The 22,848-nt window shown below is 41.6% G+C and overlaps 1 pseudogene; it reads left to right on the forward strand.

Moving 5' to 3' along the window:
* The first annotated feature begins 3,805 nt into the window (after positions 1-3,805).
* On the forward strand, positions 3,806-4,958 carry LOC138070127 (protein LSM14 homolog B pseudogene; annotated as a pseudogene).
* Positions 4,959-22,848: the final 17,890 nt, after the last annotated feature.

Raw genomic sequence — 22,848 nt, forward strand, 5'->3', positions numbered from 1 at the left:
AAAACAACATAGCATAAGGAGATGGGGGAATTCACCTCAAAGCTATGTTCACACAGATATACTGGCATGGAGATGGGGGATATGAGGAAAAGAATACATAAGCAGAAATGCAGGTCACAGAGTCTCACTCACAGTCACTCGGGACCCCCAATGTGCTCCAACAGACCAACCCACCCAAATTTGACTTAATGGAGCTGGACTCCTGCTACATAAGTCATATCCATTTTTTAAAATCCCATCTAATGATATTTGTAAATGTTTAAAGAGTAGTAAAGAATACTATTTATAAATTTGCTTCAATAGTGGTGAAGAACCCACCTGCGGTGGTAAGAAACCTGCCTGCCAATGCAGGAGACATGAGAGACTCAGGTTCAATCCCTGGGTCAGGAAGATCAAGGAAATGGCAACCCGCTCCACTAATCTTATCTGGAGAATCTCATGGACAGAGGAGCCTGGAGGGCTATAGTCCCTAGGGTTGCAAAGAGTCGGACATGACTGAACCAGCTTAGCTCAGCACATAAGCATGTTAGTCTATAACATATGCATATTATACAAGCATGTGTTTGTATTAACCTCAAGGGTTAATATAACAAGTGCACAAACTATTTTAACCAATGGAAAAGTCCCCGCAGCTCTCGTCATCTTTAAATGCACAGCCTACCCCAGACAGCTCACATGCCAAGTTTATGAAAAAGACAGCCAAACCTCGGTGGTCTTCGAGGATGTGATGTGGGTCCATGAGCTCAGTGGGTTCCCAGGCCACGTGCACAAAGCTCTAAGGCTTCAGCTTTTCTTCCCGAGGTGGCTGACACGCGGAAGCGCTGCATCCACTCCTCAAAGGGGAGGCCTGGGCCCTGGTTCTCCTTCCACGAGTCTGTGGGCTGAGCTGGACTCCAGGGAGGGTGTGCCACCCCGAGGGTGTGTCACAGCAGCTCAGGAAGAATGAGGAGTTTCCTGGAGTCTAGCTCCTTCCTCCAGCACAGAGTCCTCATCTCCTGACCCTCCCCACTCTGTCTCCTGTGCTAATTCTAAAGACCACTCCAAACAGCACATCAGTTCACGGACATCACAGATGCAGAACACCATCCTTGCTGCAAAGACACTATTAAAACATGCCCGGAACGTTCCACGGGTTTTCCGCCACTCTGAATCCAGATTTATATCACTGTGATTGCACAATAACTCAAACACAGGAGACAAAGAAAGAAAAAGATCGATTTTCCCAAGCCTTCTGCTCCTCTTTTCACTTAATGAATTATCATCTCACCAGATGGGCTTTTAGTACTTTTTTTTTTGTACTAGGATTTAACAAAAATACTCCAACTTGGGGAGGCTCCTTTTACTATCAGCCTGGTTGTTCATCATGGCTTTGAATGTTGTTCCCAGACAAAATGCTGGTCTGAGGCCAGTCATGGACTTTGAGTCCTTTTGTATTAGGTAAAGTCTGTCTGAAAACAATGGCCCCATCCGGTAAGGTTCAGGAAAGAGGCATTTTTTTCCTTTAGTAGTCAGTAATGCCCTGATGCAGGGCTGGATTACCCATCACCCACAGTCCAATGTTTCTCCCAATTATTTTTGAACACCAAGGCTTTTGCAAATTAGAAATGTTATGAAGACAGTTTAAATGGGAAAAGATACTTAGGACAAATATCCCCAGCATCAGATGCATTTATAGGCTAAGATGTAGAAGGAAACTGGCATAATTGTTTTAAATGTGAGAACAGATCATTTAATTCCCGCAAGAGACACAAACTCCAGCACCCATTCTGAAATAGTAATTTAACATAAGGCACATAATCTACCCAATGAAAAGGAAAGACTACATGATCACATTGTTTAAATATAAAGCTTGATTAATTGAACATTCTCAGCTTACTTTCTTCTCTGTCTAGGTGGGTTTTTTGATTTGTTTTGAAATGGCTTTGGGCCATACTCTGGGGTCACCCCACCCTCCCTTCCTCGAGTCCAGGCCACTGCCTGGAACTCTGTACCCCTGATAACATCCTCCTGACTTGGCCAAAGCACCAGGCGCCAGGCAAAAGATCACAACTGGACCACTCGTTGATAAAATGCTTGGCATTTGCAGAGCTGTCATATGTTAGCTGCTGCCAAAAGGCCAGTTGCATTTACTGAAATCTTCTGATTACGCCTAATGCCCAGCATGCTCGTGACTGATTTCGGAGTTTAGCCCTAATGCTTTTTGTGTTAGTGTTTCAGGATTGTTACCATAAGGATAGAACAGAAGTCTTTTATAGCTGCATTTTTTTTCTCATTAGTTTTCATTTCAATTCTAATGAAAGCTAGTTTTTCCTATTTCTTTGAAATCTCATATTATAATCCCTAACTGATTTTAAATGAAAGGGAGGAAAAGAAGCCACGTGTAGTGCTGTAGCACTTTTCTGAGGCTAAAACAGGATTGTAGCTACTTGCCTGGTTTCCCTGCCTTTTATAAGGCAGGACAGCCCCAAGAGGGGATGGGACATGATTCGACCTGGAAACTTTGACTTTTTGAAGAGTTAACCAATAAAGTAGTTCCTTCCTGGTTGTGGGCCTCCAAATTTGACTTCTGTTAGCTGAACAGAGATACTCTGGCAGTTTATCAGAATGCAGACACCTATTGCTTAAAAACTGTTTACACAACTATCTTCCAATTAAAAGGCAATGTTACACTTACACTGTCATTCTAAAATCAGAGACACTGCTCTGTGTTCTTTACCTTACATAACTAATCACCTGAGAAAGCTGCAGCAGAAATCTTTCCCAAATGATGCTCTTCAGAAGTCTTCCCAGGAAACCAAAATTAATCAAGAAAAAAATTACATATTCACCTATATTTGAGAAATGCTTCATTAAGCATTGTTCAACAGGGAGCTTCTCAGAGACCTTGATAAGCATGTGTGCCTTGTAACTCTTTGAGAGAAAAATAAAGTAAGATGCATTTTCTAAATTTATTCGATGAGAGAATGTCCAACCCCAACACAAAGATTAACTGACCACAAAACTGAGTTTGGGAACTGTACTAATGAAGCAGAAGGCTAGCAAGGAATGTAGAGATCAAAGAGCAATCTTAGAGCCAGAGGAATTCAGAAACTTGCCAAGGCCACACAGAATGTACAAGGAGGAGAATTCTGACCAGCAACGTGCAGTCCTGTTATCTGGGTGGCTACCATAGGCCTCAGTGCCTGGTTCTGTTTGCAAGTCTGGTCCCCAGTGATGCTAAGCTTGCAACATAGATACTGCGTGTTCCTAGGCAAATAACACATCTTAAGGCAAATGATGTTAAAAGACCGGGCCTAGGAGATGCCGCCTACCATAATACAATTTAACGACAGAGCTGAGAGTAAAAAATAGCAGACATCAATAACAAAACACCCACAGGGCCCTGGCCTCGTCTTTTAAACTGAGCAGAAGAGGCAGAAACTTGAAGCAAATTTAATTCCCTAAGAAGAATGATTCTATTGGGAAAGATGGAAACTAAATTTCTCAAAAGGTCATATTCAATAAGGAAGAAGACCCCTCTAGACCCTAATGAGAAAAGCACAGGAAGAAAAAAGTTAAAACTGATTTGTCATTTCCCTTGAACTTGTGTTCCAATGTTATTTGGTTATACGCCCAGATAATTGCCCCAACCCAAGCTCAGCTACGTGACTCCATGAGAAAGAACAATGTCAAGAACTAAAAGAGGCCCCCTGGTCCCCAGGCAGGCCCTCGAGTGCCAGTAAGGCGGCATCGAGGCCGCGAGGAGAGGGTGACGAGGCCACCATGCAAAGGCAAGTGGGCCGGGCCCGGCCAGGTGACCACCGCCATGAGCGGCTCCTCGGGCACCCCGAACCTGGGCAGCAAGATCAGCATCATCTCCAAGGCACAGATCCGCTACAAGGGCATCCTCTACACCATTGACTGGGACAATGCCACCACGGCGCTCGCCAAAGCGAGGAACTTTGGTACTGAAGACCGTCCCACAGATAGGCCTGCCACCCCCCTGGAGAGGAGATTTATGAGTGCATCATCTTCCGGGGAAGTGATGTCAAAGATATTACTGTGTGTGAACCTCCGAAAGCTCAGCACACACTCCCTCAGGATCCTGCTGTCCTTCGATCTTCCCTGGGCTTGGGTTGGGCTCCTCCTTCCAGGTGCCTTACAGCCCCTTCCGAGGGAAGCCACCCTACAGCCAGCTGGTGGGCAGCTCCCTGCTTAGCCAGCAGTATGCTGGCCTCCTTCGGTTTAGGAGCCAGATTTCCGTCTGTCTTAGTTGGCAAGAGCCCCATGGTGGAGCAGGCCGTCCAGACTGGATCTCTTGATAACTTGAACTCTAGGAAGCTGTTACCTGGCGAGGGCACCGTGGGCATGCAGCTCAACAGGCGCCCAGCCCCACCAGCAGCAAGGCCGCCACCGATATAGCTCAGAGGCAGCTGTGCAAACTCAACGGCCGGTGAACAACAGAGAACAGAAGACCTCAGAGGAGGCGCTCAGGGAACAGACGAACAAGGAACCGCTCCAGAGGGCAAAGCTGTCCAACTAACATCAAGGAAAACACAATCAAGTTTGAAGGCGACTTTGATTTTGAGAGGGCAAATGCCCAGTTCAGCCGAGAAGAGCTGGACAAGGAATTTAAAAAGAAACTGAATTTTCAAGATGACAAAGCTGAGAAAGGGGAAGAGAAGGACCTGGACGTGGTGACCCAGAGTGAAGAGGCCACTGCTGAGGAGGACCACTTGGGGCCCCGCTGCTACTACAACACGTCCAAGTCCTTCTTTGACAACATCTCCTCTGAACCCAAGACCAGTTCCAGGTGGATGATGTGGGCTGAGGAGAGGAAGCTCAACACGAAGACCTTCAGGGTGTCAGGGAGGTTCCTCCGAAGCCGTAGTTTCTGGGGTGGATTTCAAGGGGGCAGGGGCAATGGTGCAACCCACCGTAACCCAACTTCCCACAGAGCTGGGACCGGCAGGGTGTAAGGAGTTGGCCGAAGTTTCTTGCTGAAGCGGCACTGGCGCCAGGCTGTGTCTACGAGGACAATGGAGAACGCTGCACTTACTGGGGGAGACACGGTCACTTCGTTTACTGAGTTTGGAAAGTCCATGCTACCACTTATGTTTTGAACTGAACTTGGACGTGGTCTGAGTTAGAACCTCTTGTGTGGGGAAATGTACATGGGAAACCGCTCTGAGGTATTCTAACCTATTTTTCCTTTTCAGTTGTGCACAGCCTGATTCTAAGTTTCTGCAGAAGGGTTCCGGAGTGAAAGTGTGATCCTCACTTTGTGACCTTTCTTGGACAGCTTTGACTTTAAAGGCGGAACCAAATTTCATTTGGCAAATGCAAAAAAAAAAAAAAAAAACCCAAAGAACTAAAAGAACTTGTAGTTCACCACCACTTAAACAGAAAGCAATCTGATGGTGGCTTCATCCGGATTTGTATGGTCTTTCTGGCATACAATGATCTCTGTGCTACTCGAGCCAGTTTCTGCCGATGATTTCCAAGTGGATCCCATGTCATTATTTTTGTGACTGGAAATGAAGTTTTATAGACTTTACTAAGATAATAACAATGCCCATAACATATGGATGTGATGTATCTCAGCTTCATAAACTGCAAATAGAACAGCCTTATTATAATTCACAGCTGACATTTACATGGGGCTCACTCTCTGCATGTATTGAGCAAAGAATCTCTCATTGAGTTCTAATAACCCTCTGGGGCAGGTACCATTACCATCTCCCTCAGAAAGATGAGGCAGCTGCCACAGAGAGAAGTTAAAGAAATTGCCCAAGGTCATTCCACTAATAAGCGATGCAGCTTGGACCTGGACACAAGCAGTCTGAGTCAGAGAACATGGCCAGGATGCTAAAACTTCCTCAAGAATATTAAACAGTTCAGGCAAATCATTTAATCAAAGGTGTCAAGGCCATCTCCATGCCTGAGACAATGGTAGGGGTAATCCAAAACATAAATTTAGCAATATAAAAAGTAAGAATACATTGAAGTCTGCTACTGCTTTTTGCAAAAGCCTAAATACTGAAGACTATACGGAGATTGATTTCAGAAGAGTCGTTTTTCTGAATCACATGATGTTTTCATGAGGTTCTTCACTATTCGTCTCCTTCACAAAGAGACCTAGTCAGTGGCTAGTACCTGTCTCTGCAAAGGCTGCAGTGAAGGGACCACCATCATGGCAAACTGCTTCCCCAACCTCATGCCCACTGTGTACAACAGTGTTCCACGCTCATATTGGAGTTGCCATCTGACACTTACTTTAGACCCCACTTCTTAACTTTTTATTTTGTATTAGGTTATAGCCAATTAATAACATTAGGTGAACAGCGCGGGCATTCAGCCATACATACACATAAATCCATTCTCGCCCAACCTCCCCTCTCATCTAGGCTGCCACACAGCACTGAACAGAGTTTCACGTGCTGTAAGTAGATCCTTGTTGGTTATCCATTTTTACAGGTCCATCCCAAACTCCTTAACTGTCTCTTTTCCCCATCCTTCCATCCAGCAACCCTAAGTTCATTTAAGTCTGTGATAGACCCAACTCCTTTCTTGTTCTGGCCCTATTGTAACTCACCAGTGATCCTAGGCCAGTCACCAAACTAACTTCTAAATCTGTTCAATGGGCGAATAATACCTGCTCTATCTACATCAGAAAAGTTAAGAGATAACAGGGCCACCCAACATTTCTATCAACTCTTTTTCTTTTCTTTTTCTTTCTTCCTTCTTCCTTCATTTTTTTCTTTCTTTTCCTTTCCTCTTTTTTGGCCAATACTTGCCAAAAAGGACTTTAAATGAAATTTCAAAAAACTGGACTCCCCACATCAAACAATAAGCTGGATGGAAATAGGGTAGCTGGTACATGGGAACCCATCACCTGAATTCAACGTTATCCTCATCACTGCTGGATGCTGACCCTTAATATTTGCTACCAGCGCTCCCAAATGGGACTAATACTGGACTAATGTTTTTCAAGCAGTTACTCTGTACCAGGGACTAAGATAAGCATTCTTAAGTGTTGTGTTTCCTCATAACAGCCTTAGTAGGTAAGTGCTGGGAAGAAGGGTATTATCAGCCTTTCTTTAACATATGCAAAGACTATGCCTAGAGAGAAAGCAATTTTTCTCAAAGTTGCAGCTTGTGGTCAGGGGGACAGGGACTTGAACTCAGGTCCACCTGTTCATTACTGTGTTAGAGTGAGGTGCGATCAAGAGGCTAAACCGCAATATCCTTGAGCCTTATCCACATCACTCTGTGTAATTAAGCAGTATCAATGTTGTTTGTGTGAACCTTTTCAAATAAAGAGGAACTAACTCAAAGCAGAATGTGCTTAGTGGTTGTCATCAGACACTTTCTACACCGCCTTTTCCACAGCCAAGAAGCGCACAGCCATGGATTTGCTATTTCCCTCCTCTCCCACTTTTGTCTATTCATCTGCCCTCACTCTCAGTCTCACCCAGCCTATGGGGCTAGCCTGCTGCTGCTGCTGCTGCTGCTAAGTCGCGTCAGTCGTGTCCGACTCTGTGCGACCCCATAGATGGCAGCCCACCAGGCTCCTCGGTCCCTGGGATTCTCCAGGCAAGAATACTGGAGTGGGTTGCCATTTCTTTCTCCAATGCATGAAAGTGAAAAGTGAAAATGAAGTCACTCAGTCGTGTCTGACTCTCCACAACCCCACGGACTGTAGCCTACCAGGCTCTTCCACCCATGGGATTTTCCAGGCGAGAGTACTGGAGTGGGGTGCCATTGCCTTGCCTAGAGGGGATTAAAAAATATTCCTTACTCTCTGCCAAAATACTAGGCATTTCTCTTTTCTGTCTCGTTTGATACAAATAAACTGCAGGAACTGGGGGATTCCAGTCTTTCTGTGCCTTTGAAAAAGTTGCAATGATACAGTCTAAAATGAAAAAAAAAAAATTACTGCAAAATGAGGAGATTCTACTTTTGTCTCATTATAGGAGCACCAAACATTAAGTTAAATCATGATTGACCATAGTCTGGATTTTTATAATTTTCACGTTAATTATCATTTGTCTCACAAGTGACATATGACCATTGTGATGGCAAAACATTCCACTTGCAGCTTCACCTCTAGAGAAAGAAGGCTATTTACTGACTGTGCTATACACAGCCGGCTACATTTTATACGGGATTTTTTGTTGTTAGAGGGTAGGAAAATGGATAAACACCTAGAATACTTGCCCTGGAGATGTTACCACATCATCTGTCCCACCTGCATCTTTCAGGGTGTACCACTAGCAACCAGTTTGAAAGCTGTATTCTCTTTGGAAGCTTTATTCAAAGTTGGTGAGAAGAGAATATGCCACATTTTAAAGAGAATGAGAATAATACTTCAAACCACTGTCTCTGATTCAAATCTCCAGTATAATTTGGGAAACTCTAAATTCAACTTAACATTCTGTACTTCCCTGTCTAGTTAACAATTCACTGACAGCAAAGCATTCATATCTAATCTTTAAGGAAAGCGATCATTTATGTATGGTCTCATGGAAGCCAATAATTCCAAAGGCTTTTCTATTGACTTTTTTTTTTTTTTAAGATTTTCTTTGATGGAGACTATTTTTAAAGTCTTTATTGTATTTTTTACTGTTTTATGCTTCTGTTCTCTGTTTTCGTGTTTTGGCCAAGAGTCATGTGGGATCATAGCTCCCTAGCCAGGGATTGAATCCACACTCCCTGTATTGAAAGGCAAAGTCTTAACCATTGGGCCACCAAGGAAGTCCTCCCATCGACATTCGAAAATCTTAATGGTTTGTTTCTGCCCACTTTCAATTTTCATCTCTTCTAAAATCATTTGTTTACTTTGGCAAAGGGAGCTGGACTAGTCTCTAACTACATACATCACACCTCACACCACTATAAACCTAGTCAAATATCAAAAACCAAAAGAAAACAAAAATCTTTCTCCTCTGTTCCAAAGGAAAGAGGATAAGTCTAGTTTAAGGTATGTTTAATGACAGAGCAAAAAAAAAAAAAAAATGCATTTAAATCTTTCAAAATAACACTGAGGATGCCTACTTAAACCTTTCTAGGTTTCCTAATAACCAGCCACTTCCACTTTAAGAATGAGATGGCTGATGGCATCACCAATGTAATGGACATGAACTTGGGCAAACTTTGGCAGATGGTGAGGGACAGAGGCCTGGCGTGTTGTAGTCCATGGGGTCGCAAAGAGTTGGACACAACTAGGAGACTGCACAGTAACACAGTAATCAACCATTGGGGTCAACGACAAAATTGCCTTTAGCCGTCAAATGCCTCTCCCCAATGGTAGCCTTCTGATACTCCAAGCCCTGTTCCCCTGAGAACACAGGGACAGACAGTACGGAAGCTAGAGGGAGCCTGCAGATCATCATTAGTCCAGTAGCTTTAATAATGAGGCTTCTTGGGGACTGGTGAGGGATTAGAAAACATAGGGCTGACTCTGGCTCTGCCCCAACTTCCACCAGAGAAATTTCAGCTCATCTAATTTATTTCCTGGGCTTCCAGACGAACTTTTGTTTGAAAAAGGATTTCATAGCTAAAAACATATGCTTTGAAAAATTCCCATTCTGTCCATTTCTTTCACGTTAGGAAGGAGGTAAAAAAAGACCATGAAAATCTAGGACTGATCCCAGGTTGCAGAATCAGTGACTGGCCCAGCCAGGGTTACGGGCAACCATGGGCTCTGAGTCACATTCTCCAGAGTAAGCACTGTCCCCAGACTGCAGAGCGCACAGCTCCTAACAGACACATCCCTGTCCTCATTCAGGAACGTGCCCGGGTCTGTTTGTTACCACTCTTCCGGGAACTGCCCGCAGTTCTGGCGGCAGGCTCACAGATGAAGTAGTGATCTTACTCTTGTTCTCAACATTTTAAAAATACTAAACTGAGAGGCCAGGGACAGGAAAGCAGCCAGAGCCCTGTTAATTTAAGATGAAAAATAAAACCTTTCTGAAGTTGAGTGCAAATCCATAGAAAACAATGTTTGCTTGATAAAATTTGAATTTACCCTCAAATTAGGATGGAAGCAGGATCCATCCGGCTTGCTGTGATCTTCATTCTTAAAATCTTGTTACTTAGCCAGCTACAGCTGAGCTCACTGCGTGGGGTCCAGCCCCAGGGCCGCTCTAGTACTCATCAGGATAACAGCCTCTGCAGTCAGCCTGGGAGTGCATCCTGGATAAATATCACCGTCACTGGCTCCAGGAAGGTGGGCTCCACTTTTTGTAAAATGTGATGAAACTATAGTGTGAGCAACAAAAACTGATGAATTAGACTGAACGATGCCGGCTATCTCTAGAGCCTCTGATTTACAAAGGAATCCTTCAAATAACATTACATTACATCTTTCGTTACTCAGCCGTGTCTGACTCTGTTTTGAGCCCATGGACTATAGCCTGCCATGGGCTTCTCAGTCCGTGGCATTCTCCAGGCAAGGATACTGGAGTGGGTTGCCATTCCCTTCTCCAGTATTTAAATAGACTCCTAAAATAATCCTAGTTGTCATGCACTAGGTAAGTATCGAAACAGATTATCTTACCTATATGTACCCCAGCTTTCTCACCTATAAAATGGAGATAATTAAAGCACCTACCCTATGAGGTGTCGTAAGAATTTCAGTAAACAGTTCCTGGTGTATATAGTAACCTCCATATAAACATTAGTCATTGTCACTGTTGTTACTCTCATTTTGTTTTTTGTTTTTTTTAAAAAAGTAAGTGTTAGCAAGGCCAGGGATGGGAAAGAGGAGCCCTGCCAATTTTTTTCTTTTTTTTTTTTTAGCAACAAAAACCTGTTTTATTTTTCCAAATACAGATACAGAAGTTTGCATGTTTTGCAAATATTGCTTCAAAGCAACATTTCTATATACAGTGCCTTCTGTTCTAACAGCGCATAAACATAGATATGTATCCACAGTACAATGTTGGCTCATCAAGGGTCCACCTTGCATACACTCATCACTTAAAGAAACAAAATGATTAGTCAAACCAGAACTGTTTTTGTCAAGGCAATTTTTCTTTTTTATAGGTGGATAGTTTTTTCTCAAAAGAAAAGTTAGGTAGTGTACATATTTCTAAATGGTAACAGTAATATTTGCAAAGAGCAGTTTCCAGTGCTCCAGCTTGGGGTTAATTCAACTTGACCGAGGAGTTGGGGATGGAGCCCCTCCGACATGGCTTTAAATTAGGGAAGCACACTGAAGTCATCAGAACTTCGGAGTCATTCCCGCTTCCCAAAGGACAAAAGTCACAATGAGTGAAAAGGGATTATTTCCTTTACAAAAAGCATAAAATAAACCCAATAATGACCACTTGGTAAAGTTAGGGTAACTCAGTTTCTTCTTCCATCTTGAAAAAGACGTGAGATTTGACCACCGTTACAGCTTCCCCAGAAGTGATGGTCAAATGTGTTTTCAGGAAAGAAAAATCAGTAATTTAATAATATTAATACAAGTCACTGTACCTCACAGTTGTGGCTACAGAAAATGATCCTGTTTCTTCCCTTTTCGGACAAGCATCACATAGTTCTTAAAATGTGGCCACCTGATAAATTATACAAAATACAGATGTCATGCACACTCCTTGAGCGTTTCTTCCCACACTGAAAGTACTAACATTAGCAATGGGAAGCAACCTCATAGAGGAATTGTGTCAGCTTTATCACAGATGTCGTAGCCACATGTATTCCCTCTGATAGATAAGCTCCAGCAGGTCAACTTGCCCTATATTCATTTTATATCAAATGGCGAATTAAATCACTAGACAAAGCATTCCCTGAAACAGGTCTTGGTACAGAGGCCCTTGTGAGCCCTGCCAATTTAAGATTAAAAATGAAATTGTTCTGAATTTTAATGTAAAGCAATAGAAAATAATAATTGGTTGATAAAATAATTGGAATTGGAATTGACAGATTGGGGTGATTCCACTGTTTTTCTGCTCAAACCTGACCTGGAGCGGCAGCCTCGCCATCACCTGGGAACTGGTTAGAAATGCAGAATCTATCTCAACATCCAGCTCCGCTCCCACTTACTGGATTAGAATCTGCCTTCTAACGAGATCTCTAGGGAATTTATGTGCATGTTAAAGTTAGAGAAAGGCTACTTTATGGCACATACTGAGGTTTTAGCACTTGTAGGTTAAAGGAATAAGACCTCATTCTACAGTTATATCTCCACGTGAAAAGTGAAAGTGTTAGTTGCTCAGTTATGTCCAACTCTTTTGCGACCCCACTGACTATAGCCTGCCAGGCTCCTCTGTCCATGGAATTCTCCAGGCAAGAATACCGGAGTGGGTAGCTATTCCCTTTCCAGGAGATCTTCCCAACCCAGGGATCGAACCCAGGTCTCCCACATTGCAGGCAGCTTCTTTCATGAATGAGCCACCAGGGAAGCCCATACCTTCTCTTAAATCCTATACCTCCCATGTTAGACAGTTTCAACCAACCTAAGTGTTAAGGTAGATGCTCCTTTCATGAGCCAGAATAATAATATGTCAGGAGCACATCAGAGCAGTGAAATCACCTCTTGTTAGTAACGTCATCATCAAGTCATCATCAATGGCTAACACTTATTGAGCTCTTAAAATATGCAAGGATTAACACAAGGTGGTTTCTGAATGTTCTCAGTGAATACTCACAATACTCTTTTAAGTATTACTGTGCCCATTTTATAGATGAGGAAACTGAGGTTCAAAGAGGCTACATCACTTTCTCTTGTCCAAGTTGAATGGGGGAAAAGGTCTTTCTGAAATTTACTCTCTTTCTCAAAATTGATGCCTAGAATATCATAATCAAGTGAAGTGGGGAGCTGTAATTATCTCTCTTTTTAGGTAAAGAAAACTGAGACACAGAGAGGGTGAATGCATGATGTAAAATCCACAGCCTGAAACTTAGGTCAGAACGAGGTCCATCAGGATTCTAGTTTTTCAGATTAAAGAATTCTGCTGCTAGAAATGCCAACAATAATATAATGGCATTGAAGAGAGAGGGGGAAATAAATAAAATTTAAAGAAAGGTTTCCATATGTGAAGCTCTGTACAGTAGAACCAAGGAACTTCCAATTTTAATATCTGAAGTCAAGGTCTTACTGGGGTGTCAGCCTCTTTGGCAAACCAGCACATCCAGATTTGTATTGCTGCAGCTTGTGTCAACTAAGCCCTTATCAGCACATCTCAGCTAACATCCTACACAGTGTTACTCTTGCACACCTGTGAAACTCTCCTAATTACAGTCTCTCTGATTTCTTTCACCAGGTCTCCATCCAAGTTTGATATACCAAAGAGTTCAGAATTCAGCAAGTCTAGTCAAAACCGTTCTTAGACAGCAGTCGTGTCATAAAGTTAAATACACAGGTTCAGAATCGAGTGATCAGGACCACTTACCCAGGCCCCAGTGAATTCCTGCTTCCTCTGGCCCTGAGGGCAGCAGGGAAAGAATCAGGATTTATTGACTAAACATTCTGTATTAGTTTCTGAGAGCTGTCACAAAAAAAATATCAGACTAGGGTGACTTCAACAGAGATTTATTTTCCCATGGTTCTGGAGGCTGGAAGTTCAAGCTCAAGGTTTGGCTTTTGAGGCCTCTCTCCTTTGCCTGCAGCCAGCCACCTTCTTGCTGTGCCCCCACAGGGTTAGCTGTGTGTGCATATGTCTTGTGTGTGTCTTTCTCTCTTTCTCTGTGTCCCAATGTCCTCTTCTTATAAGGACACCAGTCATATTAGATGAGGGCCCACCTTAACAACCTCATTTTAATTTAATGACATCTTTTTTTTTTTTTGCTGCTGCACTGGTCTTTGTTGCTTTGTGAAGGCTCTCTCATTGAACTGACTCATTGGAAAAGACCCTAATGGTGGGAAAGATTGAAGGCAGGAGAAGGGGATGACAGAGGATGAGATGGTTGGATGGCATCACCAACACAATGGACATGAGTTTGAGCAAGCTCCAGGAGATACTGAAGGACAGGGAAGCCTGGTGTGCTGCAGTCCATGGGGTTGCAAAGAGTTGGACACGACTTAGCCACTGAATTGAACTGAACTGAACTGAGGGTTCTCTCTAGTTGCAGCAAGCGAGCAGGGATGACTCCCTAGCTGTAGCACATGGGATTCTTATTGCGGTGCCTTCTCTTACTACAGCTCCCAGGCTCTAGAGCGCAGGCTTCAGTAGTGGTGCACGGGCTTAGCTGCCCCACCGCATGTGAGACCTTCCAGGACCACGAATTGAACCTGTGTCTCCTATATTGGCAGGGGGATTCCTAACCACCAGAGAAGTCCCTAATGACATCTTCAAAGGCGCTATCTCCAAATTCACTTACATTCTGAGGTCATGTGGGGGGTGAGGGTAGGGCGTCACAGTATGAATATGGGGAGAACACAATTCAGTTCACAGCTGATCATGAATAGATCTTTTCCTCCACTGTCATTAAGCCCTAGAGCTGGGCTGAGGCCTTCTCATCCAGTTTGGGTTCAATAAGAAGCAAGAATCTGCAATAATCTGAATCTTTCACACCCGTGACCCAGACCACTCTGGAGGGAAACTGAAGAGGAGGGATTTGCAGACGAGACCGTTTCTTTTCAGTCTACACAGCCTAGGTTCTTCCCTGCCCCCCTAATCACGAGTTCAGGTGAGGTCACTCTGAGGTGGCTTTTTAACAAAATTTAAATGGTACTTCTAAAACTGGCCTGAGTCAGGGACATGAACAATGACTACAGTGCTAAAATGTTCAAACTGGAAAGAACTGGAATCTGGCCGCCTGCGAGGCCTCTTGTGCCCAGAGGCACATGCTCCTGAGCAGTGAGGTGCTGAGTCCTGGGAGCTGGCACTGGACTTCCCAGACAGCTGTCCTGTGCAGCAGGACCGCCCGGAGGCGAGAGCCAGCCCCGGCCAGCCCACTCAGCCCTCCGAGGCAGTACCAGGAAATGCCAGAGAGTGGGAGGGAGGGAGGGAAGCACAGAGCGAACACGCCAGGAGGCGCAGGCTTCACACAGGGCGTGTGTGAACGCTCCAAACAACGAATCAGACATCAAGTTCCTGAGCGTCTAAACCATGATACCCTAGGAACAGAACAAGGCTGAAAGTGAGAGTGCCATTTGCTATGAAAATGAAAACCCACACATCGTCAGTCTAATAAACCTCATTCATGTAGACGGCCCTAATTTTCAATTTTAGTAATTCAGCAATTCCTGACATTATTAATTTTTAAACTTAGATCTGAAAACCTTTCCATGTTGATGTAAAATTCCATACTCTTTCTAGGGGTTTTAAAAGGTTGATATGCCATTTCATTTGGTATATGATACGGACTTGAAAGTAAACGTTATGTTAGATCAGTATATTACTAAATGTATTGAAGACTATATTGTAGAGATCTCTTGCACAGAGGCAATGCAGAATATGAAACTAGAGAAGAAAATGACACCAGCAAGAAAAAACAGGGAAAAATTAATTCCCAAATAGAAATTTCCTTATTAACCCTCTATTAATTTATTAATACCTATGAAGAAACAACTAAGATTCACTAGACATTTGAGGAAAATGCACGGCACAAAATAGCACCAAGATGAAAATATAACCACATGATTCTAGAGAATATAAATAATTCATACAACAGACGAGGACCTAAATAAAAATTCAAATCCAATTCATATCCTCTGAGGTATTTGAGAACACACTGTATCCATAAAATAAAAATGGGAAAAGATTAAAGGAGCAATTGGAAAAAAAAAAAGAGAATTTGGGGAAATTAAAAATGATTGTGACAATGAAAAGAAATTCAATAGGCAGGCGAGGAGAAAACTTTCAGAAGATTTCCAAGAACATAGAACAAAATATAAGGGAGATTGAAAATATGAAAGAAGAATTAAGAGAGATGAAGGATGCCCAGTATTCACTTAATAGAAATCTCAGAAAGATAATACAGACAAGAGGGGAAAAAATAATACAAAAAAATTCCCCAGACCCAAAGAAAGACACAAGGTCTTCATATTGCATGGGCAAACCAGGTTCTGAACAGGATGAGGAAGATAAATAACGAGACATATCTCGGTAGAATTTCAAACCTCTGAAGATATAAAGAAGATGCTTTTAGAGCTATCAGAGTCCAAATCAGGTTACCAAGAAAGGATAAGGACTCAAGCTGCCATCAGACTTGGCAGACATTCTGAATTTCAGAAGACAGTGGAACAAAAATCTTTAAAGTTTTGGGGAAAACGTGGCTTTGAATCTGCATATATATACCAGGTCAATCAAGCACGTGGGCAAAATAAGGCATTTTTAGATATGCAAGGATCCCATTTACCTCCCACGGATCCTAACTGAAAAGAAGTTTGACTCCAAAGGAAAAATGTATCCTCAAACATAAAACTATAGGTTTCAAGAAAATGTAGAATTCGTTTAAGAATAAAATGATGGTGGTGTTGGTAGGCCAGGGGAGGGAATGGAATCCTACAATGACAGCTTTGCAATAGGTCTAGAAACATGGTTAGAACATGGTCAGGAGTCCAGGAAAACACCTCCAAGAAAGTAAATCTCATTCAACAAGTTAGTGTAATCAAGAAAATGGAGAATTTTAGTGATGATATTCATTTCACTTAGCAAGAATAAAACAGAAAATCAAGGTGCAACTAAAGTATCATAAGTTTGCGCAAAAAAAAGATTATGGAAAAGGAGCCTTTGATGATCCTTGAACATCCTCTTAGAGCAAAACAGAATTCAGTTCAGTTCAGTTCAGTCGCTCAGTTGTGTCCGACTCTTTGCGACCCCATGAATCGCAGCACGCCAGGCCTCCCTGTTCATCACCATCTCCCGGAGTTCACTCAGACTCACGTCCATCAAGTCAGTGATGCCATCCAGCCATCTCATCCTCTGTTGTCCCCTTCTCCCCCTGCCCCCAATCCCTCTCAGCATCAGAGTCTTTTCCAATGAGTCAACTCTTCTCATGAGGTGGCCAAAGTACTGGAGTTTCAGCTTTAGCATCATTCCTTCCAAAGAAATCCCAGGGTTGATCTCCTTCAGAATGGACTGGTTGGATCTCCTTGCAGTCCAAGGGACTCTCAAGAGTCTTCTCCAAAAAAACAGAATTAGTGCCCCAAAGAATTCCTTCTCTACAGGTCCAATCACATACTTGCTTTGCAGTGAAGAATATTTATATAATTTCATTGTTATAAATGCTTTCTATTGGTTTTTCAGAATTCAAAATCAACCTATAGTAAACAGGAATGCCTGAAAGTTAGAAGGTTTACAATATTATAAACCTTGACAATGTAAAAGTAAGGTATAGAGGAGAGTAGTGAGAAGGCAGAAAAAGTGGGTAAGAGAAGAAAAGTGAGGTGAAGGACTGGGAATTTCCTTCTTTTACATCATAAGGAGTCAGGAGATAGTATCTAAACTCAGATAAAATATAGCAGTATATAATTTAGAGTTATAATGACAATCAACAGTAGAATTAAAACTGATAAAACTCTAGATGTGAGTAATAAGGTTCCTAGTTTAAGAGACATTGTTGAAAGAAATGCAAATGCTAACATATTACTCAGGATTATGGCTCAGACAGGAAAGAGTCGACCTGCAATGCAGGAGACCTGGGTGTGATCCCCAGGTTGGGAAGATCCCCTAGAGGAGGGCATGGCAACCCACTCTAGTATTCTTGCCTGGAGAATCCCCATGGACAGAAGAGCCTGGTGGGCTACAGTCCATGGGGTCACAAAGAGTCAGACATGACTGAGCGACTAAGCACAGCACATTATTTAGAATTATAGTAGTACTCATTAGAAGTAAAAAATAAACTTTAAAAAACAGTTATATCTGTTATAAAAGGGCAATACAAGAAATCCTAATAGTAATGAAACTGCTTTATATCTTGGTTGAATCAATGTCAAAAATACTGCTTGTGGTAGTGTACTGAAGCAAAATTTTATTTTAGTGATTATATTCTTAATTCTACCAAAGAATCCTACCAAGTTAATGCATTTTTTTTCTTTTTCCAGCTTTACTGAGGTATAACTGACAAATAAAATTGTAAATGTAAAACTTAAATGATCAATAGATTTTCTACAAAGGTCCCAAGGCAATGCAACCAGGAAAGGAGACTTCTCAACAACTGGAACAATTGGCTATCCATGTGGGAAAAAATTAAACCTCAATCCCTCCCTCACAGTTCACACAAGTTTATTTTGAGTTGAATGGCAGATGTAAACCTAAATCCAAACCTATAAAGCTTTTAAGAGAAAACATAGAGTACTTTTCTTCCCTTGCATTAGGCAAAGATTTCTTGAATAGATAGGATACAAAAAAAAAAAAAAACACAAACCATAACAATTGATAAATTAAACTTCATTGAAATTAAAAATTCTGCTCATTAGAAGGGACTGTTAAAATAAACAGGCAAATCTCAGGCTAGGGGAAAAAACACTTGTGAAACATAAAGTAGACAAAGAACTTGTATTCAGAAGATATTTTTAGAAAGTACTGCAACTCAGTAAGGAGACAACACAATTTAATAGTGGGGGGGGGAAAAAACCTGACTGGCACTTCACAAAGAAAGATATGCAAATACCCATTAAGCACATGAAAAAAGTTCTCAAATAATTAGTTATCAGGGAAATGCAAACTAAAATCACAATAAGAGGCCTCTTTACCAAATACATTTAAAATACTAAATGTTGATGACATAAAACATCCGAAACTCTAATAGGTTGCTAGTGAGAATATAACGTGGTACAACAACTGCAGGAAAAGGGTTGTCATTTTCTGATAAAGTTAAACATACACCTCCCCTTGGCCCAGCAATTCCACATGTAGATCCTTATTCAAAGGAAATGAAAAAAAAAAAAAATCCACAAAAGACTTTTTGGAGTATTTTCATAGAAGATTTAATCATATTAGTGAAAAGTCATATAAAAAAATCAAATCTCCATTGATAGCATGAATAAACAAATTGTGGTATAGCTGTATAGTGGAATACTATATTTAGCAGTAAAATGGAATGACTGCTTCTACATACAAGGACATGCGTGAATCATATAGACCTTATACTGAGCAAAAAATGCTCTATACAAAAAGAGTACAAATCCTTTACATGAAGTGCCAGAAGGGGCAAACCTATTTAGAACTATGGTTGTTTAGGGGTAAGAAAATCACTGACAGAAGACACAAGAATACCTGGGGATGTGGAAATGTTCAGTATTGTGATAGGAATTACACGGATATATCCATTTTAAAAAATCTTAGAGGTAAGATCTCCATATTTCAATGTATGCCAATTACACCTTTAAAAAGTAACTAAAACAATAATACAGGGGGTGGAAATTTAGATCAAACAACAATGGCAGAGTGTTGCTAACTGAAACTGGGTGATGGACATGTGAGGTTCATTATACTATTTTGTTAAATTTTTTTATTATGGAAATCTTCAAAAACATGCTGAGGAACAAAGGTACAATGAATTTTAACTTTGTATATGGCAACATGATCAGGTAGATGCTTAGAATTCTAATATTTAAACTTAAACATTCAACTTTTACTACTTTTATTATTTTATTATTAATTTATTCTTTAATGGTAAGCTAGAAAGATTTCAGCCTGTTATTTCCAAGCTTTTCTCTCTAAATACCATGTTATAAGTGAGGAAAATCTTTACTGCTAGTAAGCAAAAAAATAAATTGCAGATAATCATTAATTAATTATCCTTCTCAAACATTGACTTTTGAAACATAGGTAGTCCAGTGATTTACAGCAGAATTTTACTTAGATGAGTGAAATGCATGAACATGGTAAAGATCACAGACTTTGCAGAATTTAAATAGGTGTTAATTACAAAAGTGATTCACTTGTATTTTATCATCAATGTTTTCTACGTTTCTTATCTTTACCCAAAAGTCTATCATGACTATACATTAAACAACATATGAGTAAGAATAAAAACACTTCATAATGATACAACATTTAATATCCCTAGAAGTTTTCATATAAATAAGAAGTCAACTCTACCAATTAAAATTCACTTTCACTTACCAGGCATTTAGCAACTCTTAAGCCATTTGTTCTTAAAAATAATATTTAATTATTTCTTGATTTTTTTAATAGAAATTATATAGATACCATTGCTTTTAAATATATGGATTTCAGGAGTAGCTAAATAAACTAATTTAGATATTTGTAAACACTAACAGAGAAACTATATTATATATAATTTATACTGAATGAAACAATAGTTATCCGCAGAATAGCCTTTGTGAAATACAGTATTATGAGTTTACAAACTTAGAAATAAAACAAAATGATCTATGCTCCTTCTGTTCATCCTTCATACTCCCTCCCTCACAGACACACTTTCCACCCAATGATCACAAGAATTTTACTTGCCTTCAATGCTCAGCTTAAAGACCACTTCTCCCTTGAAGCTATCCCTTCAGTCCAATCCCTGACTACATTTATCACACTACCTTCTGCTGCTACAGCAAGTTGTCTAACTGCTTTGCCTTCCAGAATTGCTTGTCTATATATGTGTCTTCCAGTAGGTCTGTGTTTTAACTAGTAGTGGATGAAGTGGCAGGTATTATTGTACCCATTTTACAGATGAGAAACCAAGGACTAATCAAGATGAAAAAACTTTCCCTGAGGTTCCATCACCTACAATGGCAGCCTCAGGATCCCAGTATACGCTGTCTGTCTCTCAAGCTTAAAGACTGCAAGAAACTGTCCTTTGAAACGCCTATGCCATTTAGGGTTTAATCATCTTTTTTGACTCCAAAGTACCTGGTCTGTGCCTTACACATTATACATGCTATAAGTGCTGGTTGAGTTTGATCTTAATTTACATTATGTACTGTGAGAGTAGACTTTATTTTGGGGGCTCCAAAATCACTGCAGATGGTGACTGCAGCAATGAAATTGAAAGACGCTTGCTCCTTGGGAAAAAAGCTATGACCAACCTAGTGAAAGTGAAAAGTGAAAGTGAAGTCACTCAGTCATGTCCGACTCTTTGCGACCCCATGAACTATAGCCTATCAGGCTCCTCCGTCCGTGGGATTTTCCAGGCAAGAGTGCTGGAGTGGATTGCCATTTCCCTCTCCAGGGGATCCTCCTGACCCAGGAATCGAACCTGGGTCTCCGGCATTGCAGGCAGATGCTTTACCGTCTGAGCCACCAGGGAAGCACTCTAAACCAACCTAGAAAGCATATTAAAAAGCAGAGACATTACTTTCCCAACAAAGGTCTGTCTAGTCAAACCTATGGTTTTTCCAGTAGTCATGTATGGATGTGAGAGTTGGACTATAAAGAAAGCTGAGCGCTGAAGAATTAATGCTTTTGAACTGTAGTGTTGGAGAAGACTCTTGAGAGTCCCTTGGACTGCAAGGAGATCCAACCAGTCCATCCTAGAGGAGATCAGTCCTGAACACTCATTGGAAGGACTGATGCTGAAGCTGAAACTTCATACTTTGGCTAATACTTTGGCCACCTGATGTGAAGAACTGACTCATTGGAAAAGACCCTGATGCTGGAAAAGATTGAAGGCAGGAGGAGAAGGGAACAACAGAGGATGAGATGGTTGGATGACATCACCGACTCGATGGACATGAGTTTGAGCAAGCTCTCAGAGTTGGTGATAGACAGGGAGGCCTGAGGTGCTAGAGTCCACGGGGTTGCAAAGAGTCAGACACGACTGAGTGACTGAACTGAACTGAACTGTGAGAATAAAGTATTGAATTAAAGGGGTTTTATCAGTTCACTCTTTAGAACAGAGCGCAGAGGTGCCAAGCAGAGGGGCGTGTCCAGTGCTGCCCTCTGCTGGAGAGCCAGTTCTTGCACAAGAGTTGCTCACCTTTTCACTAGAGTGAGCTTGACTCCTTTTTAGAGTCAGTGTACCCGCTAAATCTTTACCCCTAGAGAAATCTGTGGATTTTCTTTGTAGAAATAGTAAGCACAGTGTACACTTACTTGCCCAGGAATGCCATTAAAAAATATTTGACTTTTGCTCCCATGAGACACAAATGTCTTCTTGGTGTGGTTAGCATCAGCAAGGACCAACTTTTTTTTTTTTTTTTGGATCTGTGAGAGTGATACTTCACTGTAGTTTTGTATTTTTCTAAAATTAGCAATGAATGCATATGTGTATGCACAGTCATGTCCAACTCTGTGCAACTCCATGAATTGTAGCCCGCCAGGCTCCTCTGTCCATGGGATTCTCCAAGGAAAAACACTGGAATGGGTTGCCATTCCCCTCCCCAGGGGATCTGGGACCAACTTTTGAAAGACATGAATTCTATCTGTGAGCCTACATTCAGGCTGCCAAATGCCACCTGTACTTGGCATTTCTGTGGTTTGGCTTTTGTAGTTACTCAGTGGTTTAAACAATTTCTCTCTCCTTCCCTGCTTCTCCCCGCCACACATACTCTATCGCTTCTAACATTGCATCTCTGGAGTACCTTGGAGTAACAAGAGCTTAAATCATGGCAACATAAACTGCAAAAAAGTACCTTAGAGTTCTTCTCAGTAGAATATTTTCATGAACGGGGATTATCTGTGAATGTGCTTTGGCCAGCTACTAAACTAGAATTTAGATTATGCATTACCTATAGGCTGCCTCTGCTGCTGCTAAGTCGCTTCAGTCGTGTCCAACTCTGTGTGACCCCATAGATGGCAGCCCACCAGGCTCCCCCGTCCCTGGGATTCTCTAGGCAAGAACACTGGAGTGGGTTACTATTTCCTTCTCCAATGCATGAAATTGGCAGAGCTGTCCTAATGCCCAGTTTCAGGCTTTCCTTTAAATTGCTTCTAGCTCATTTATTTTTCATACCATTTTCAATAAAGTGATTCATAGGCAAAGCCTCCCTTTGGTCATTCTGAAAAGAAAAAA

Source organism: Capricornis sumatraensis, chromosome 23, assembly GCF_032405125.1.
Source record: "Capricornis sumatraensis isolate serow.1 chromosome 23, serow.2, whole genome shotgun sequence".
Taxonomy (NCBI): Eukaryota; Metazoa; Chordata; class Mammalia; order Artiodactyla; family Bovidae; genus Capricornis; species Capricornis sumatraensis.